The sequence below is a fragment of the Schistocerca americana genome, chromosome 9 (genome assembly GCF_021461395.2).
Source record: "Schistocerca americana isolate TAMUIC-IGC-003095 chromosome 9, iqSchAmer2.1, whole genome shotgun sequence".
NCBI lineage: Eukaryota > Metazoa > Arthropoda > Insecta > Orthoptera > Acrididae > Schistocerca > Schistocerca americana.
The window spans coordinates 128,521,159-128,539,337 of NC_060127.1; the positions used below are offsets into that span (position 1 = coordinate 128,521,159).

At 45.5% G+C, this 18,179-nt stretch overlaps 1 pseudogene; it reads right to left on the reverse strand.

Moving 5' to 3' along the window:
* Positions 1–13,088: 13,088 nt before the first annotated feature.
* On the reverse strand, positions 13,089–13,206 carry LOC124551633 (annotated as a pseudogene).
* Between the last annotated feature and the right edge of the window lie 4,973 nt (positions 13,207–18,179).

An 18,179-nucleotide genomic window follows, 5' to 3' on the forward strand; every position in this document is an offset into this window, starting at 1 on the left:
AGGAGGTCCACGTAGTCTCATCAAGACAAATGAGGAGTTTTTTTTAATACAGAAGCAGCGGTAACCTCAGGGTTCATCCTACGGCAATGATTGCTGGAGGGATTGGCGACGTTCTGACCACATGGCATTTGATCACAGATCGTCCAGTCGGGAAAGGCCTGAGACCTAATCTGTTTAGCGGTGCTTACTTTCACAGCTAGCCATGTCGTTATTCAAAGGTATTTCACTACTTCTCTGTTACCATCACTACCCCGAGTCGCGTTTCGCAGTCTGAAGAAGAAATCGACAGAAAAGCGAATTTATGGATTGCTATGTTGCCATCAGTAACAGCTCCGTTTCGGGCGTATTTAAATTCATTCCCCTGGAGAGTACGCAGACCGTGTCTCTCCCAGTTATTCTCTAGTACTCGAAACCCCAAGCTGTGCAGTCCTGACCCGGGGACCTCCATTTCCAAAACGCGCCATCAGGAGTGCAGCATCCGTCACGTCCTCCCCCGCTTCACTCCGGACCTTAAGCCAATTTAAAATTCTGCCAAGTCGCGAGTGCGCCACACCGCGCCCCTCGCCCGCGATATTGCATTTCGGCCGGCTGTTATCTGCAGGCGCGGAGCTACACCAGTCGCCAGTAATGGCTGCATATGAATCATTCCCTGCCGAATCGGCGCTTTTTTTCCTCTCCAACACAAAGCCTCGTGAGGAATCCTCAACGCTTCGTTCTTTAAAGTATTCCCCAATGTGTAAGGCCATGCACGTTCGTGTGTTAACTTGTGCCACTTTCCCATATATATATCATCCAGTCGGAAAAGACCTGAGACCTAATATGTTGAGCGTAATATGTTTATATCTGGCAGAGATAATCCAACCATCATGACCGAACTCAATAGCCCATAAAGACAGAATCTCCAGATTGCAAAAAGGATATAAGCTCACTTGGAATCACTGTCATAAGTAACCTATTTCTGTCAATGCGAATCTAAGGAATTACAACACAGCAGTCCTACCAGAAGCACTTTATGCTGCAGAAACTACAGTGATTCATAGTCATACGGAGATAAGAGAGATTGATAAGCAGGAAAGAAAAATTCTGAGAAAAATATGTGGACCGTGTTTCGGGAAGCAATTTGGACGAAGAGGCAAACTAGAGAGATTTACAAAGACATAGAAATAATAATAGATACCATTAGATAGAGAAGGATGAAATTCTGCGGACATATCAGCAGGATGAATAAAACCAGGCTCACAAGGCAAATCTTTGAGAATGTAAACTAGAGCAAAAACAAGACAAAGCAGATCAATGAAGCAGAAGAAGACATTAAAGAACTGGGAATTACTCTAGACAACATAAACAATAGAGAACAGTTTAGAAACATCATAAAGAAACACACACTTAAACGAGAACACACGGTGAACAGAACGGGAAAAAGAACGCAAGGGAGAACACAGTGAATGTATGAAGAGAATTTGGGAAGAACGAAGAACTTTTTTTTTCTTTTATTGCACGTCGGTGACTTTTTAAAAAACTGTAAAATTGCGAAAAGTTGTGGAAGTTAAAAATATAAAAACACGGAGTTGACGATGCGAAGGAAGACACACAGTAAGTAGAAAGGCACAATTAAAAAAAACTCGGCGACAGTCTGGTTTCTGTTCGCAAGAGTCAAAAACACACCTAGCGACAGTATGGAGTGTGTCCGCAACACTGAAAGACGACGCACAACACTTGAACACTCACTTTAATACTGCAGACGACAGCAGATTGGGGGGGGGGGGGGCGGACAGATGAGAGGCAAAAAGGGGGAGGAGAGGCAAAGCAAAAAAAGCGAGGAGCCAATGGAGGAAAATATATATATATATATATATATATATATATATATATATATATATATATACTTTCCATGTTAGAGCTCATTTTATTACTTCTCTTCAAATCACATTAATCATGGAATGGAAACACACAGCAACAGAACGTACCAGCGTGACTTCAAACACTTTGTTACAGGAAATGTTCAAAATGTCCTCAGTTAGCGAGGATACATGCATCCACCCTCCGTCGCATGGAATCCCTGATGCGCTGATGCAGCCCTGGAGATTGGCGTATTGTATCACAGCCGTCCACAATACGAGCACGAAGAGTCTCTACATTTGGTACCGGGGTTGCGTAGCCAAGAGCTTTCAAATGCCTCAGTAAATGAAAGTCAAGAGGGTTGAGGTCAGGAGAGCGTGGAGGCCATGGAATTGGTCCGCCTCTACCAGTCCATCGGTCACCGAGTCTGTTGTTGAGAAGCGTACGAACAGTTCGACTGAAATGTGCAGGAGCTCCATCGTGCATGAACCACATGTTGTGTCGTCCTTGTAAAGGCACATGTTCTAGCAGCATAGGTAGAGTATCCCCTATGAAATCATGATAACGTGCTCCATTGAGCGTAGGTGGAACAACATGGGGCACAATCGAGACATCACCAACAATGCCTGCCCAAACGTTCACAGGAAATCTGTGTTGATGACGTGATTGCACAATTGCGTGCGGATTCTCGTCAGCCCACACATGTTGATTGTGAAAATTTACATTTTGATAACATTTGCAGTGAAATGAGGATTGACACATTGTTGGATGAACGATTCGCAGTAGTGTATCCGTGGAGGCCAATCAGCTGCTGATAGTGCCTGCACACGCTGTAAATGGTACGGAAACAACTGGTTCTCCCGTAGCACTCTCCATACAGTGACGTGGTCAACGTTACCTTGTACAGCAGCAAGTTCTCTGACGCTGACACGGGGGTTATCTACATCTACATCTACATTGATACTCCGCAAGCCACCCAACGGTGTGTGGTGGAGGGCACTTTACGTGCCGCTGTCATTACCTCCCTTTCCTGTTCCAGTCGCGTATGGTTCGCGGGAAGAACGACTGTCTGAAAGCCTCCGTGCGCGCTCTAATCTCTCTAATTTTACATTCGTGATCTCCTCGGGAGGTATAAGTAGGGGGAAGCAATATATTCGATACCTCATCCAGAAACGCACCCTCTTGAAACCTGACGAGCAAGCTACACCGCGATGCAGAGCGCCTCTCTTGCAGAGTCTGCCACTTGAGTTTATTAAACATCTCCGTAACGCTATCACGGTTATCAAATAACCCTGTGACGAAACGCGCCGCTCTTCTTTGGATCTTCTCTATCTCCTCTGTCAGACCGATCTGGTACGGATCCCACACTGATGAGCAATACTCAAGTATAGGTCGAACGAGTGTTTTGTAAGCCACCTCCTTTGTTGATGGACTACATTTTCTAAGCACTCTCCCAATGAATCTCAACCTGGTAGCCGCCTTACCAACAATTAATTTTATGTGATCATTCCACTTCAAATCGTTCCGCACGCATACTCCCAGATATTTTACAGAAGTAACTGCTACCAGTGTTTGTTCCGCTATCATATAATCATGCAATAAAGGATCCTTCTTTCTATGTATTCGCAATACATTACATTTGTCTATGTTAAGGGTCAGTTGCTACTCCCTGCACCAAGTGCCTATCCGCTGCAGATCTTCCTGCATTTCGCTACAATTTTCTAATGCTGCAACTTCTCTGTATACAACAGCATCATCCGCGAAAAGCAGCATGGAACTTCCGACACTATCTACTAAGTCATTTATATATATTGTGAAAAGCAATGGTCCCATAACACTCCCCTGTGGCACGCCAGAGGTTACTTTAACGTCTGTAGACGTCTCTCCATTGATAACAACATGCTGTGTTCTGTTTGCTAAAAACTCTTCAATCCAGCCACACAGCTGGTCTGATATTCCGTAGGCTCTTACTTTGTTTATCAGGCGACAGTGCAGAACTGTATCGAGCGCCTTCCGGAAGTCAAGAAAAATAGCATCTACCTGGGAGCCTGTATCTAATATTTTCTGGGTCTCATGAACAAATAAGGCGAGTTGGGTCTCACACGATCGCTGTTTCCGGAATCCATGTTGATTCCTACATAGTAGATTCTGGGTTTCCAGAAATGACATGATACGCAAGCAAAAAACATGTTCTAAAATTCTACAAGAGATCGACGTAAGAGATATAGGTCTATAGTTTTGCGCATCTGCTCGACGACCCTTCTTGAAGACTGGGACTATCTGTGCTCTTTTCCAATCATTTGGAACCCTCCGCTCCTCTAGAGACTTGCGGTACACGGCTGTTAGAAGGGGGGCAAGTTCTTTCGCGTACTCTGTGTAGAATCGAATTGGTATCCCGTCAGGTCCAGTGGACTTTCCTCTATTGAGTGATTCCAGTTGCTTTTCTATTCCTTGGACACTTATTTCGATGTCAGCCATTTTTTCGTTTGTGCGAGGATTTAGAGAAGAAACTGCAGTGCGGTCTTCCTCTGTGAAACAGCTTTGGAAAAAGGTGTTTAGTATTTCAGCTTTACGCGTGTCATCCTCTGTTTCAATGCCATCATCATCCCGTAGTGTCTGGATATGCTGTTTCTAGCCACTTACTGATTTAACGTAAGACCAGAACTTCCTAGGATTTTCTGTCAAGTCGGTACATAGAATTACACTTTCGAATTCAATGAACGCTTCACGCATAGCCCTCCTTACGCTAACTTTGACATCGTTTAGCTTCTGTTTGTCTGAGAGGTTTTGTCTGCGTTTAAACTTGGAGTGGAGCTCTCTTTGCTTTCGCAGTAGTTTCCTAACTTTGTTGTTGTACCACGGTGGGTTTTTCCCGTCCCTCACAGTTTTACTCGGCACGTACCTGTCTAAAACGCATTTTACGATTGCCTTCAACTTTTTCCATAAACACTCAACATTGTCAGTGTCGGAACAGAAATTTTCGTTTTGATCTGTTTGGTAGTCTGAAATCTGCCTTCTATTACTCTTGCTAAACAGGTAAACCTTTCTCCCTTTTTTTATATTCCTATTAACTTCCATATTCAGGGATGCTGCAACGGCCTTATGATCACTGATTCCCTGTTCTGTACATACAGAGCCGAAAAGTTCGGGTCTGTTTGTTATCAGTAGGTCCAAGATGTTATCTCCACCAGTCGGTTCTCTGTTTAATTGCTCGAGGTAATTTTCGGATAGTGCACTCAGTATAATGTCACTCGATGCTCTGTCCCTACCACCCGTCCTAAACATCTGAGTCTCCCAGTCTATATCTGGTAAATTGAAATCTCCACCTAAGACTATAACATGCTGAGAAAATTTATGTGAAATGTATTCCAAATTTTCTCTCAGTTGTTCTGCCACTAATGCTGCTGAGTCGGGAGGTCGGTAAAAGGAGCCAATTATTAACCTAGTTCGGTTGTTTAGTGTAACCTCCACCCATAATAATTCACAGGAACTATCCACTTCTACTTCACTACAGGATAAACTACTACTAACAGCGACGAACACTCCACCACCGGTTGCATGCAATCTATCCTTTCTAAACACCGTCTGTACCGTTGTAAAAATTTCGGCAGAATTTATCTCTGGCTTAAGCCAGCTTTCTGTACCTATAACGATTTCAGCTTCGGTGCTTTCTATCAGCGCTTGAAGTTCCGGTACTTTACCAACGCAGCTTCGACAGTTGACAATTACAATACCGATTGCTGCTTGGTCCCCGCATGTCCTGACTTTGCCCCGCACCCGTTGAGGCTGTTGTCCTTTCTGTACTTGCCCAAGGCCATCTAGCCTAAGAAACCGCCCAGTCCACGCCACACAACCCCTGCTACCCATGTAGCCGCATGTTGCGTGTAGTGGACTCCTGACCTATCCAGCGGAACCCGAAACCCCACCACCCTATGGCGCAAGTCGAGGAATCTGCAGCCCACACGGTCGCAGAACCGTCTCAGCCTCTGATTCAGACCCTCCACTCGGCTCTGTACCAAAGGTCCGCAGTCAGTCCTGTCGACGATGCTGCAGATGGTGAGCTCTGCTTTCATCCCGCTAGCGAGACTGGCAGTCTTCACCAAATCAGATAGCCGCCGGAAGCCAGAGAGGATTTCCTCCGATCCATAGCGACACACATCATTGGTGCCGACATGAGCGACCACCTGCAGATGGGTGCACCCTGTACCCTTCATGGCATCCGGAAGAACCCTTTCCACATCTGGAATGACTCCCCCCGGTATGCACACGGAGTGCACATTGGTTTTCTTCCCCTCTCTTGCTGCCATTTCCCTAAGGGGCCCCATTACGCGCCTGACGTTGGAGCTCCCAACTACCAGTAAGCCCACCCTTTGCGACTGCCCGGATCTTGCAGACTGAGGGGCAACCTCTGGAACAGGACAAGCAGCCATGTCAGGCCGAAGATCAGTATCAGCCTGAGACAGAGCCTGAAACCGGTTCGTCAGACAAACTGGAGAGGCTTTCCGTTCAGCCCTCCGGAATGTCTTTCGCCCTCTGCCACACCTTGAAACGACCTCCCACTCTACCACAGGTGAGGGATCAGCCTCAATGCGGGCAGTATCCCGGGCAACCACAGTCGTAGTCCGATCAGGGGATGCGTGGGACGAGCTGGCCGTCCCCGACAAACCCCCATCCGGACCCCCACAGTGATGCCCATTGGCAACAGCCTCAAGCTGTGTGACCGAAGCCAACACTTCCTGAAGCTGGGAGCGAAGGTATGCCAACTCAGCCTGCATCCGAACACAGCAGTTGCAGTCCCTATCCATGCTAAAAACTTTTTTGCAAAGAACGTCTGAACTAATCTACAGAGAGCGCAAACAAATCGACAAAATTTAAACGGTTATTAAAATACAAGATTGCCTAGTAAATGCAGTAATGCACCAACTGCACGAAGAATTGCCTCGTCCATTGCAGGTGTCCTCGTCGTTCTAGGTCTTCCCCAGTCGCGAGTCATAGGCTGGAATGTTCCGTGCTCCCTAAGACGCCGATCAATTGCTTCGAACGTCTTCCTGTCGGGACACCTTCGTTCTGGAAATCTGTCTCGATACAAACGTACTGCGCCACGGCTATTGCCTCGTGCTAATCCATACATCAAATGGGCATCTGCCAACTCCGCATTTGTAAACATTGCACTGACTGCAAAACCACGTTCGTGATGAACACTAACCTGTTGATGCTACGTACTGATGTGCTTGATGCTAGTACTGTAGAGCAATGAGTCGCATGTCAACACAAGCACCGAAGCCAACATTACCTTCCTTCAATTGGGCCAACTGGCGGTGAAACGAGGAAGTACAGTACATACTGATGAAATTAAAATGAGCTCTAACATGGAAATTATGCGTTTCCGGACACATGTCCACGTAACATATTTTCTTTATTTGTGTGTGAGGAATGTTTCCTGAAAGTTTGGCCGTACCTTTTTGTAACACCCTGTATATATCGTCCAGTCGGAAATGGCCTGGGACCTAATATTGTTACCGTAATATGTTTAGTGGTGGTTACTTATATATATGGGAAAGTGGCACAAGTTGCCCACTTCAGATATCTGGGAGAGATTATCCAACCATCAGGACTGAACTCAATAGCCAATAAAGACAGAATCTCCAGATTGCAAAAAGCATATAACCTCACTTGGAATCACTGTAATAAGTAACCTATTTCTGTCAATGCGAATCTAAGGCATTACAACACAGAAGTCCTACCAGAAGCACTTTATGCTGCAGAAACTACAGTGATTCATGGTCATACGGAGATCAGAGAGATTGAAAAGCAGGAAAGAAAAATTGCGAAGGAAATATATGGGCCCGTGTTTCGGGAAGGAATTTGGATGAAGAGGCCAACTAGAGAGATTTACAAAGACATAGAAATACTAACAGATACCATTAGATAGAGAAGGATGAAATTTTATGGACATATCAGCAGGATGAATAAAACCAGGCTCACAAGGCAAACCTTTGAGAGTGTAAGCTAGAGCAAAAACAAGACAAAGCGGATCACTGAAACAGAAGAAGACAATAAAGAACTGGGAATTACTCTAGACAACATAAACAATAGAGAACAGTTTAGAAACATCATAAAGAAACACGCACTTAAACAAGAACACACGGAGAACAGAACGGGAAAAAGAACGCAAGAGAGAACACAGTAAACGTATGAAGAGAATTTGGGAAGAACGAACAACTTTTTTTTTCCTTTATTTCATTTCGATTTCCCCCTCCCCAGAGGTGGGGTCGGGTTGGCAGCAGTGTAATAGGCCGCTCTACAGCCTACAGAAGAGTTAAAAAACAGAATGAGAATATAGCAAACAAAAAAAAAAAACACGGTGCCTTTAAAAAAAACTGTAAAATTGCGGAAAGTTGTGGAAGTTAAAGATATAAAAACACGGGGTTGACAGTGTGAAGGAAGACACGCAGTAAGTAGACTGGCACAATTAAAAAAACGTGGCGACAGTCTGGTTTCTGTTCGCAAGAGTTAAAAAAACACACCTAGCGACAGTATGGTGTGTGTTCGCAGCACTGAAAGGGGACGCACAACACTGAACACCCACTCAAAACTGCAGACGAGGGCAGATTGGAGGGGGGGGGGGGGGGGGGGGAGGGGGTCCACGACAGATGAGAGGGCAAAAAGGTGGAGGAGAAGAAAAGCAAAAACTGCGAGAAGCCTATGGAGGAATATATATACCACCATTGGTCAGAAAGACGTCAAATTACAACGGAATATTATCGGAGATGAGAGAAAACGTAGGACAGATGAAAAAAATTAGTGTGAAAATTGATCAATTGGTGGCGCTGTATGTGTCAGAAAATGTAAATGAAAACACCTGTCACGTGCACGAGCCATTGAAGTTGGTATAAACACGCCGGGTACATGGCTTTTCCTCCTTTCGCGTCTGCGACGTTGGCCATGACTGTCTCAATGCAGGGTCGCGCACTGCTTGTAAAGCTGTATTACAAGAAAGATGCCTGTGCACACGTCGCTCCACAGAATGGTTTGAAAAAAGGCGGTGGTCAGATGACTGCCGTGGGTCTGGAGAAAACGATTCGGAAATTCGAAGAGACGGGTCCTTTTGGTGTGCAACCTGGTAGAGGGAGGAAACGAATTGATTCGACGTCAGTGGAAGCAGTGGCCACAGCAATGCGGGAGGAGACGATTGGTGGTGTGCAAACGTGTACTGCTCGGAGAATTGCCCGAACATTGGACATACCCATGAGCGCGGTGGGTAAAATCCTACGAAACATCCTTCTTTGCTATCCATTCAAAATTATCCACGTGCGCGAGTTGCTTCCTGTTGACTTGCCAGCAAGACAGACCTTTGCTTGATAATTTATTGTTCGTATGGAAGTGGACAATGATTGGCCGTGGAACATTTTGTGGACAGACGAAGCCCACTTCCATCTGACATGATATGTCAATACACAGAATTGTCGAATATGGGCAACGGAAAATCCACACGCAAATCAACCAGTACCACTTCATCCTGAAAAGGCCACTGTGTGGTGCTGGTTTACGGCAGCATTTATCATAGGACCATATTTTTTCGAAGAGACAGGTGCTTCCGGTCCTGTTACCTGGTAAGAGATATAAGTGTCTTTTGCGCAACCACGTCATTATAGCTCTCCAACAGCGTGGATGTGTGGATGGGATCATTTTTATGCAAGGCGGCGCACCTCCGCACATTGCAAATCTAGTTAAGCAACTGCTAAAGCGTCATTTGGGAAATGCTAGAATTGTCAGCCGCCATTTCCCTACAGGCTGGCCGTCCCGATCACTAGATCTTAATCGTGTGACTTCGGCTTGTGGGGCTATCTGAATGATGTGTTCAGTGTTCCGATTGGAACTGCATTGAAGGCACCCACTGCGCAACACTTTATGAAACACTTCGATCAGTTGTGGAACATGCTGTTTTTCGATTTCAACTTGTTGCAGTAAACGGTGGACAGCATACTTTGCATGTTTTGCGCCAGTCACACGGAAATTAATAATAGGATTTCATTTTGATTGATGCTTTTTATGCGGTTTTGGCCTCAGGACAAAAACCAATACGATTGATGCTTTTTATGCGGTTTTTGCCCTCAGGACAATTAAAACCAATTTTTCCCATCCGAAATGATATGAGCTTGCCGTAGTGGATGGGCTGACGTAACTAACTGTATGACGCCTTTACATCCATGGACACTGAGTAGTACATTTTGTTTAACGTCAGACGTACATCTTAGGCACTGTTATATGATTCATTTGTCATTTGTAATCGACCGCCTTCTATTGCTACATTTTGTGACTATTTTTCTTCTCCCGTATGTTTTGCCCCTTCTCCGATAATATTTCCTGTTGCAATTTGACTTCATTCTGACCAGTGGTGTTATTACTACAGCGGTTTGAAAGTTTAATTATAATCATCCTATACAGGGCTATTACAAATGATTGAAGCGATTTCATAAATTCACTGTAGCTCCATTCATTGACATATGGTCACGACACACTACAGATACGTAGAAAAACTCATAAAGTTTTGTTCGGATGAAGCCGCACTTCAGGTTTCTGCTCGAGAGCGCAGTGACACAAAATGGCGACAGGAGCCGAGAAAGCGTATGTCGTGCTTGAAATGCACTCACATCAGTCAGTCATAACAGTGCAACGACACTTCAGGATGAAGTTCAACAAAGATCCACCAACTGCTAACTCCATTCGGCGATGGTATGCGCAGTTTAAAGCTTCTGGATGCCTCTGCAAGGGGAAATCAACGGGTCGCCCGGCAGTGAGCGAAGAAACGGTTGAACGCGTGCGGGCAAGTTTCACACGTAGCCCGCGGAAGTCGACGAATAAAGCAAGCAGGGAGCTAAACGTACCACAGCCGACGGTTTGGAAAATCTTACGGAAAAGGCTAAAGCAGAAGCCTTACCTTTTACAATTGCTACAAGCCCTGACACCCGATGACAAAGTCAAACGATTTGAATTTTCGGCGCGGTTGCAACAGCCCATGGAACAGGATGCGTTCAGTGCAAAACTTGTTTTCAGTGATGAAGCAACATTTTTTTATTAATGATGAAGTGAACAGACACAATGTGCGAATCTGAGCGGTAGAGAATCCTCACGAATTCGTGCAGCAAATTCGCAATTCACCAAAAGTTAACGTGTTTTGTGCAATCTCACGGTTTAAAGTTTACGGCCCCTTTTTCTTCTGCGAAAAAAACGTTACAGGACACGTGTATCTGGACATACTGGAAAATTGGCTCATTCCACAACTAGAGACCGACAGCGCCGACTTCATCTTTCAACAGGATGGTGCTCCACCGCACTTCCATCATGATGTTCGGCATTTCTTAAACAGGAGATTGGAAAACCGATGGATCGGTCGTGGTGGAGATCATGATCAGCAATTCATGTCATGGCCTCCACGCTCTCCCGACTTAACCCCATGCGATTTCTTTCTGTGGGGTTATGTGAAAGATTCAGTGTTTAAACCTCCTCTACCAAGAAACGCGCCAGAACTGCGAGCTCGCATCAACGATGCTTTCGAACTCATTGATGGGGACATGCTGCGCCGAGTGTGGGAGGAACTTGATTATCGGCTTGATGTCTGCCGAATCACTAAAGTGGCACATATCGAACATTTGTGAATGCCTAAAAAAACTTTTTGAGTTTTTGTATGTGTGTGCAAAGCATTGTGAAAATATCTCAAATAATAAAGTTATTGTAGAGCTGTGAAATCGCTTCAATCATTTGTAATAACCCTGTATATATGTACTAAATGATACGCCACGTGTCGAAAATAAGAACCTGCACCCGTCGATACACATATATAATTTGCGTCGAGGCTGTAGGATCACGCAAATCATTCTGCCTCAATAAGGCATTCTTTCAAATCTTCCATGATTCTCGCATGTTTTCTCCTTCGAATCTTTTCCTCGGTACACTTTGTCCCTGGTTCATTTGGGACTTCATTCTCTGACCCAAATTTCCACTTGTCTCTATGTTTCTGTCTTGTATTGGATCGATTTGTGCTTTTTCTAGGTCAATTCTGTTGGTGACTCTTGTTGGCGATAGCCTACTGATGTGCCCACAGAAATTTAACCTTCTTTTTATGACATCTGTTGCTAGGTTTGACGTTTTCTCTGTGGTTTTCGTATCGTACAATGTGTATCCCTCTTCTGTCAGCTTTGGGCCCAGAATTTTTCTTATGATTTTGCAATATAGCTTCAGTATGCCTTTCTTGTCGCTTTTCGTATGGAATGTTAGTGCCTGATTATCATTGTTACAGAATCTTGTACCCACACTGTGTTTTTTATAGTCTGACATAAACATGAACTAAATGATATGCATGTCTCGAATATAAGAAAGTGAAACCGTTAATACCTTGTCACAAAAATAATAACTGAACAGGCTAATACTCCACGTTAAGAAATCCTGGTACCGGGGGCGGCGAGGCCTATACCACCTGTCAGCTTTGGGCCCAGAATTTTTCTTATGATTTTGCAATATAGCCTCAGTATTCTTTGCTTGTCGCTTTTCGTATGGAATGTTAGTGCCTGATTATCATTGTTACAGAATCTTGTACCCACACTGTGTTTTTTATAGTTTAACATAAACATGAACTAAATGATATGCCATGACTCGAAAATAAGAATGTGAAACCTTTAATACCTTGTCACAAAAATAATAACTGAACAGGCTAATACCTCACGTTATGAAATCCTATACTGAACAGTCTGATAACTCGTCTGATAGGGGACTGATGACCATAGATGTTAAGTCCCATAGTGCTCAGAGCCATTTGAACCATTTTGAATAAGCAAAACATACGAAACATTTACAATTCATCAAATTGGGTCGAATTACTCAAATGCTGTGAAGGTGAAGTTGTCCATAAACTAGATTGTGACATTTATGACGAAGTGGTATGTGGAGCCAATTCCTTGCAACTCAATTCTTAAAAGAAACACCCTACCAACCCAACATTACTTGCTGCTACAGTAGTGAGAACTCAGACAATGAACACCCAAGACAGAATACTCCATCATCAGGCCACATGTGGCCCACCGGGACCATCCGACCGCCGTATCATCCTCAGTTGGGGATGCGGGTAGGAGGGGCATGGGGTCAGCACACGGCTCTCCGTTCGTTATGATGGTTTTTTTTTGTCCGGAGCCGCTACTATTCGGTCGAGTAGCTCCTCAATTGGCATCACGATGCTGAGTGCACCCGAAAAATGGCAACAGCGCATGGCGGCCCTGATGGTTTCCCATCCAAGTGCCGGCCACGCCCGACAGCGCTTAACTTCGGTGATCTGACGGGAACCGGTGTATCCACTGCGGCAAGGCCGTTGCCACCCAAGACAGAACGAAGTGAGAAAAGATGAACAGGCGCGCTCTGCTGAGCTCTGATTATCACCTAGCAAAATTCCCTAATCTACCGGTGCTGCGGACATACATTACCAAGCTGTCTTCTTAACTGCAAGAACACGATCTGGAGTACCGGAGGCGATGGCTGGTTGCTTCGACGTCCCGTAGTGGTGATTATAGTGTCGCGAGTATAGCCCAAAACAAATTATCGTGGTCTGGTTGTTCCAGACTAAAGACTTCCTAGCAATATAAATGCGCCTCTGAGAGAGAAGAAGAACGCCCGCCACACAATCACTGACGGTACAGTGATTGATTTTAATAAGCGAAGTCACACAGTAACTCCGATACAGTCAACATTAGCCAAAACTGCTCAAGACAGACAACATAGGCCGCTTGTACACAGAACGCTCAATTGCCAACTGTACTCGGAAAGTTACATTGAAGTCGAAACTTCAGCAAATTCGTCAAACAGTTACAATTAAATAAAAGTATATTAGACAGCCAACGGAAGGCAGGGTGTCCAGAGCAGCGACAGCTCAGTCTTGTAACCTACTCCGACCGAAAGGGGAGAGACGACTCTCTCAAGAGCACCCGTACAAGCCGAACACAGAACATTCCCGCTCCCACGACAGTGGCCGTGGTTAAACGTTCCAATCAGCAATTCGAAAACCAGCGGAAAACTCCACTCTATTGCTGATGCACAAGTAGTCCACCAATGGAGATACTTGGCGCAAATTTCTGCACCGATTTTGCTACGTCACGGAGCTATCCCGTGAGCAAGCCAATCACAGTTATGATTTTGCAGAAAACGCAGGAATTTTCCCCGCCAAGACTTCCTGGGAACACAAGTCATACCCACGCCTGGTAGCCCGCCAGAAAGTGTTTTCACAAAGTTTCTGCGAAGTAACGGAATCTCTAGCCCAGCCGCTCCGTCAGGCCCTTGTGGGTGTGTCGCCCCCGCTCTTATGACAATGTCGGCGTCTGGAAAGTATCCACTCGACTCCCTCACACCCGTCGGCTTAACCCTTTCAAGATCAGCAGAACCCGCCTGTCACCAGACCACCCGGGTGACGAGAGACACTTCGTGGGAAGTCCGTGAGTGAAGGAATAGCAACTTTTCACCGCATGCAATTAGAGAGGAAAATTGAATTACTCAGAGTAAGACAGAAATATGAGTGTGGGCTCATGCCACCTCTCAAGTTCACCTACTCATCTGGCCACTAAACTCCCCGTATTCAAACCGAGTCGAGAATCTCCTCGATCGGGCTCCTTACGCCATGGACTCTCAATTAGAAACCTAACATAACTAGCTACGGCACTAGAGTCGCATGGCACCTTCTCCCCGCACGTCCGCGCTGTGACAGTGCGTAGCTATGTCGAACGCCTTTTGCAAGTCAAGGAAGACATCTCCTTGGGCTCCTGCTTTCTGGGTCGGGTGCATGAACAGAGCTAACTGTTATTGAAACGATGGTTTTGTGAAATTCATGTTCGATGTTACAGAGGAGATTTTAACTCATAATAAGCCATCATAAAACATGTTCCAAAATACTACAACAGACCGGCGTCAGTGATATAGGCATATTGTTATGTGCGTTTGTTCGACGTCCCTTCTTAAAAAGGTAAGTTACCTGCCCTTTTTTCCTGTCATTTGCAACACTCCGACGTATGGTACGTTGCTGCTAGAAATGTAGCAAGTTCTTTCCTTAGTAAGACAATACCAATAGCTGGAAGTGCACGGCAGAATCTCTGTCTTGTATTCCATAGCATGACCGCTAACAAGGTAATGTTCTGCAATAACAGATGTATTCGCACGTTGCAAGCGCGTGCGACGCTTATGTTAAATGTACCGATCCTCCACGGTATTGATGGTGTGACGAATGTATGACTTGCCACGACTATAAGACAATCGGCTGACGTAAACCCAGAGCATCCTTAACGTATCACGAAAAAGAGATTATCGCCAGTCCCATCCCTTACGGCTATTAGCATCCAATACTGTGGTTGCATGGTACAAAATACACTACTGGCCATTAAAATTGATACACCACGAAGATGACGTGCTACAGACGCGAAATTTAACCGACAGGAAGAAGATGCTGTGATATGCAAATGATTAGCTTTTCAGAGCATTCACAGAAGGTTGGCGCCGTTGGCGACACCTACAACGTGCTGACGTGTGGAAAGTTTCAACCTATTTCTCATACACAAACAGCTATTGACCGACGTTGCCTGGTGAAACGTTGTCGTGATGCCTCGTGTAAGGAGGAGAAATGCGTACCATCACGTTTCCGACATTGATAAAGATCAGATTGTAACCTATCGCGATTGCGGTTTATCGTATCGCGACATTACTGCTCGCGTTGGTGGAGATCAGATGGCTCTGAGCACTATGGGACTTAACATCTGTAGTCATCAGTCCCCTAGAACTTAGAACTACTTAAATCTAACTAACCTAAGGACATCACACACATCCATGCCCGAGGCAGGATTCGAACCTGCGACCGTAGCGGTCACGCGGTTCCAGACTGAAGCGCTTAGAACCGCAAGGCCACACCGGCCGGCTTGGTGGAGATCCAATGACTGTTAGCAGAATATGGAATCGGTAGGTTCAGGAGGGTAATACGAAACGCAGTGCTGGATCTCTATGGCCTCGTATCACTAGCAGTCGAGATGACAGGCATCTTATCCGCATGGCTGTAACGGATCGTGCAGCCACGTCTCGATCAACAGATGGGGACGTTTGCAACACAACAACCATCTGCACAAACAGTTGGACGACGTTTGCAGCAGCATGGACTATCAGCTTGGAGACCATGGATGCGGTTACCCTTGACGCTGCATCACAGACAGAAAGGCCTGCGATGGTGTACTCAACGACGAACCTGGGTGCACGAATGGCAAAATCGTCATTTTTTCGGACAAATTCAGGTTCTGTTTACAGCATCATGATGGTCACATCCGTGTTGGGCGACATCGCGGTGAACGCACATTGGAAGCGTGTGTTCGTCATCGCCATACTGGCATATCACCCGGCGTGATGGTATGGGGTGCCATTGGTTACACGTCTCGGTCACCTCTTGTTCGCATTGACAGCACTTTGAACAGTTGACGTTACATTTCAGATGTGTTACGACCCTGGCTCTACCCTTCATTCGATCCCTGCGAAACCGTACATTTGAGCAGGATAATGCACGACCGCATGTTGCAGGTTGTGTACGGGCCTTTCTGGATACAGAAAATGTTCGACTGCTGCCCTGGCCAGCACATTCTCCAGATGTCTCACCAACTGAAAACGTCTGGTCAATGGTGGCCGAGCAACTGGCTCGTCACAATACGCCAGTCACTACTCTTGATGAACTGTGGTATCGTGTTGAAGCTGCATGGGCAGCTGTACCTGTACACGCCATCCAAGCTCTGTTTGACTCAATGCCTAGGCGTATCAAGGCCGTCATAATGGCCAGAGGTGGTTGTTCTGGGTACTGATTTCTCAGGATCTATGCACCCAGATTGCATGAAAATGTAATCACATGTCAGTTCTAGTAGAATATATTTGTCCATTGAATATCCGTTTATCATCTACATTTCTTCTTGGTGTAGCAATTTTAAGGGTCAGTAGTGTATGTGGGCCGTCGAATGACGTAAGTATCATTGGCCTTTTACGACCTTGTATATACGTGAACACTTTATAACTGCAAACTAAAGAAATGGATTTCAGGACAAACTACACTATAACATACCATTTCCAAGGCACGTAGTATTCTAGCCGTCTTTCAGCATTATAGTCTCCCGGTGTCTGGAACCACTGGACACATTCAGGCTCTGGATGTTTGTACTTTCCGTCCCTACAAAACAGTCTGCAGCTACGCCTTAAAGGATAGCCAGTTTCACTATAAGTTCAACGACAGATTGTTTTGCATTCGGTCAGTTCTCTTCAACACTTTACGCCAGTATGGTTGTATATGGACTCCTTAAGGGTTGATACCAGCTGAACGTGTTGCACGTTTTGTAGCTTGTAAGGAGTTCGTATTTAACCCGTGGTATAACAGCCCCTAGCACCAGTTACTGCACGTAGCTCTTCATCACGCCGCCAGCTCCAGCGAAACGGGTAAACACCACGCTATAGTGTAGGTAAAGGCTGACTTCCCTAATTAACAAGAACTATCGTATCTTTACACTGTTCATAATCTGATGATATGTCAGGACCTGTCATTTCAATAAATGTGATATTGTGTACTTATATTTTTTTAAATTGAAAAGGTTCTGTGTTTTGGACTTTTTAGCCTTGATTACGCAGTGTAACAAATTATTCCTTGATTCGCGCTTAGAAGCAGGACTGAGTACGACGCTTTCGACGCTGCGCGGAACGGGATGTGTGTTCTTGTATTCCACTTTTTAGAGGACACAATAGACGGGAGCAGCACATCAGCAGCTTCTCCCTTCAGACGTAGCAATCAGCGTACACAGGCAGCAGGTGTTTCTCACACAACGGAGGCGCTTCTGTGGTAATGGAATTGCTAGAGGAGTCGAAGAGGCTCCTGTTTACCGTGGCAGCAGTGCGGCGCGTTACATCGCGCTTTCCCACGTCTCTCCTCTATGGACAACAGACGCAGCTGATTGATCAGCCGTCTCTGACGTGTAAAGAGTGTAGAGAAAGTGTGGCGGGGGTGAGATCGGGACGCAAATTTCCACTGGGAAGAACACAAAGCGTTCTTCCTTCCCCCGTGCGTGATAACCTGCAGAGTTATTACCATACCTCCCACGGAGTCTGACAAAGCAGATGTTCCGTATTTGCTGAAGGCGAGGTTCGTATACAACGTAGGTCAGTCGTGTTTCACAAGTCTCTCATTGTTTAATGTACACCGGCATGCGAGACTCACGGACGGAAGTAGATTTCGCAAGATGTGCCACTGTCTAATAACGTAGTTCGATGAAACTTGGACCGTACATAGAAAGAAGTGC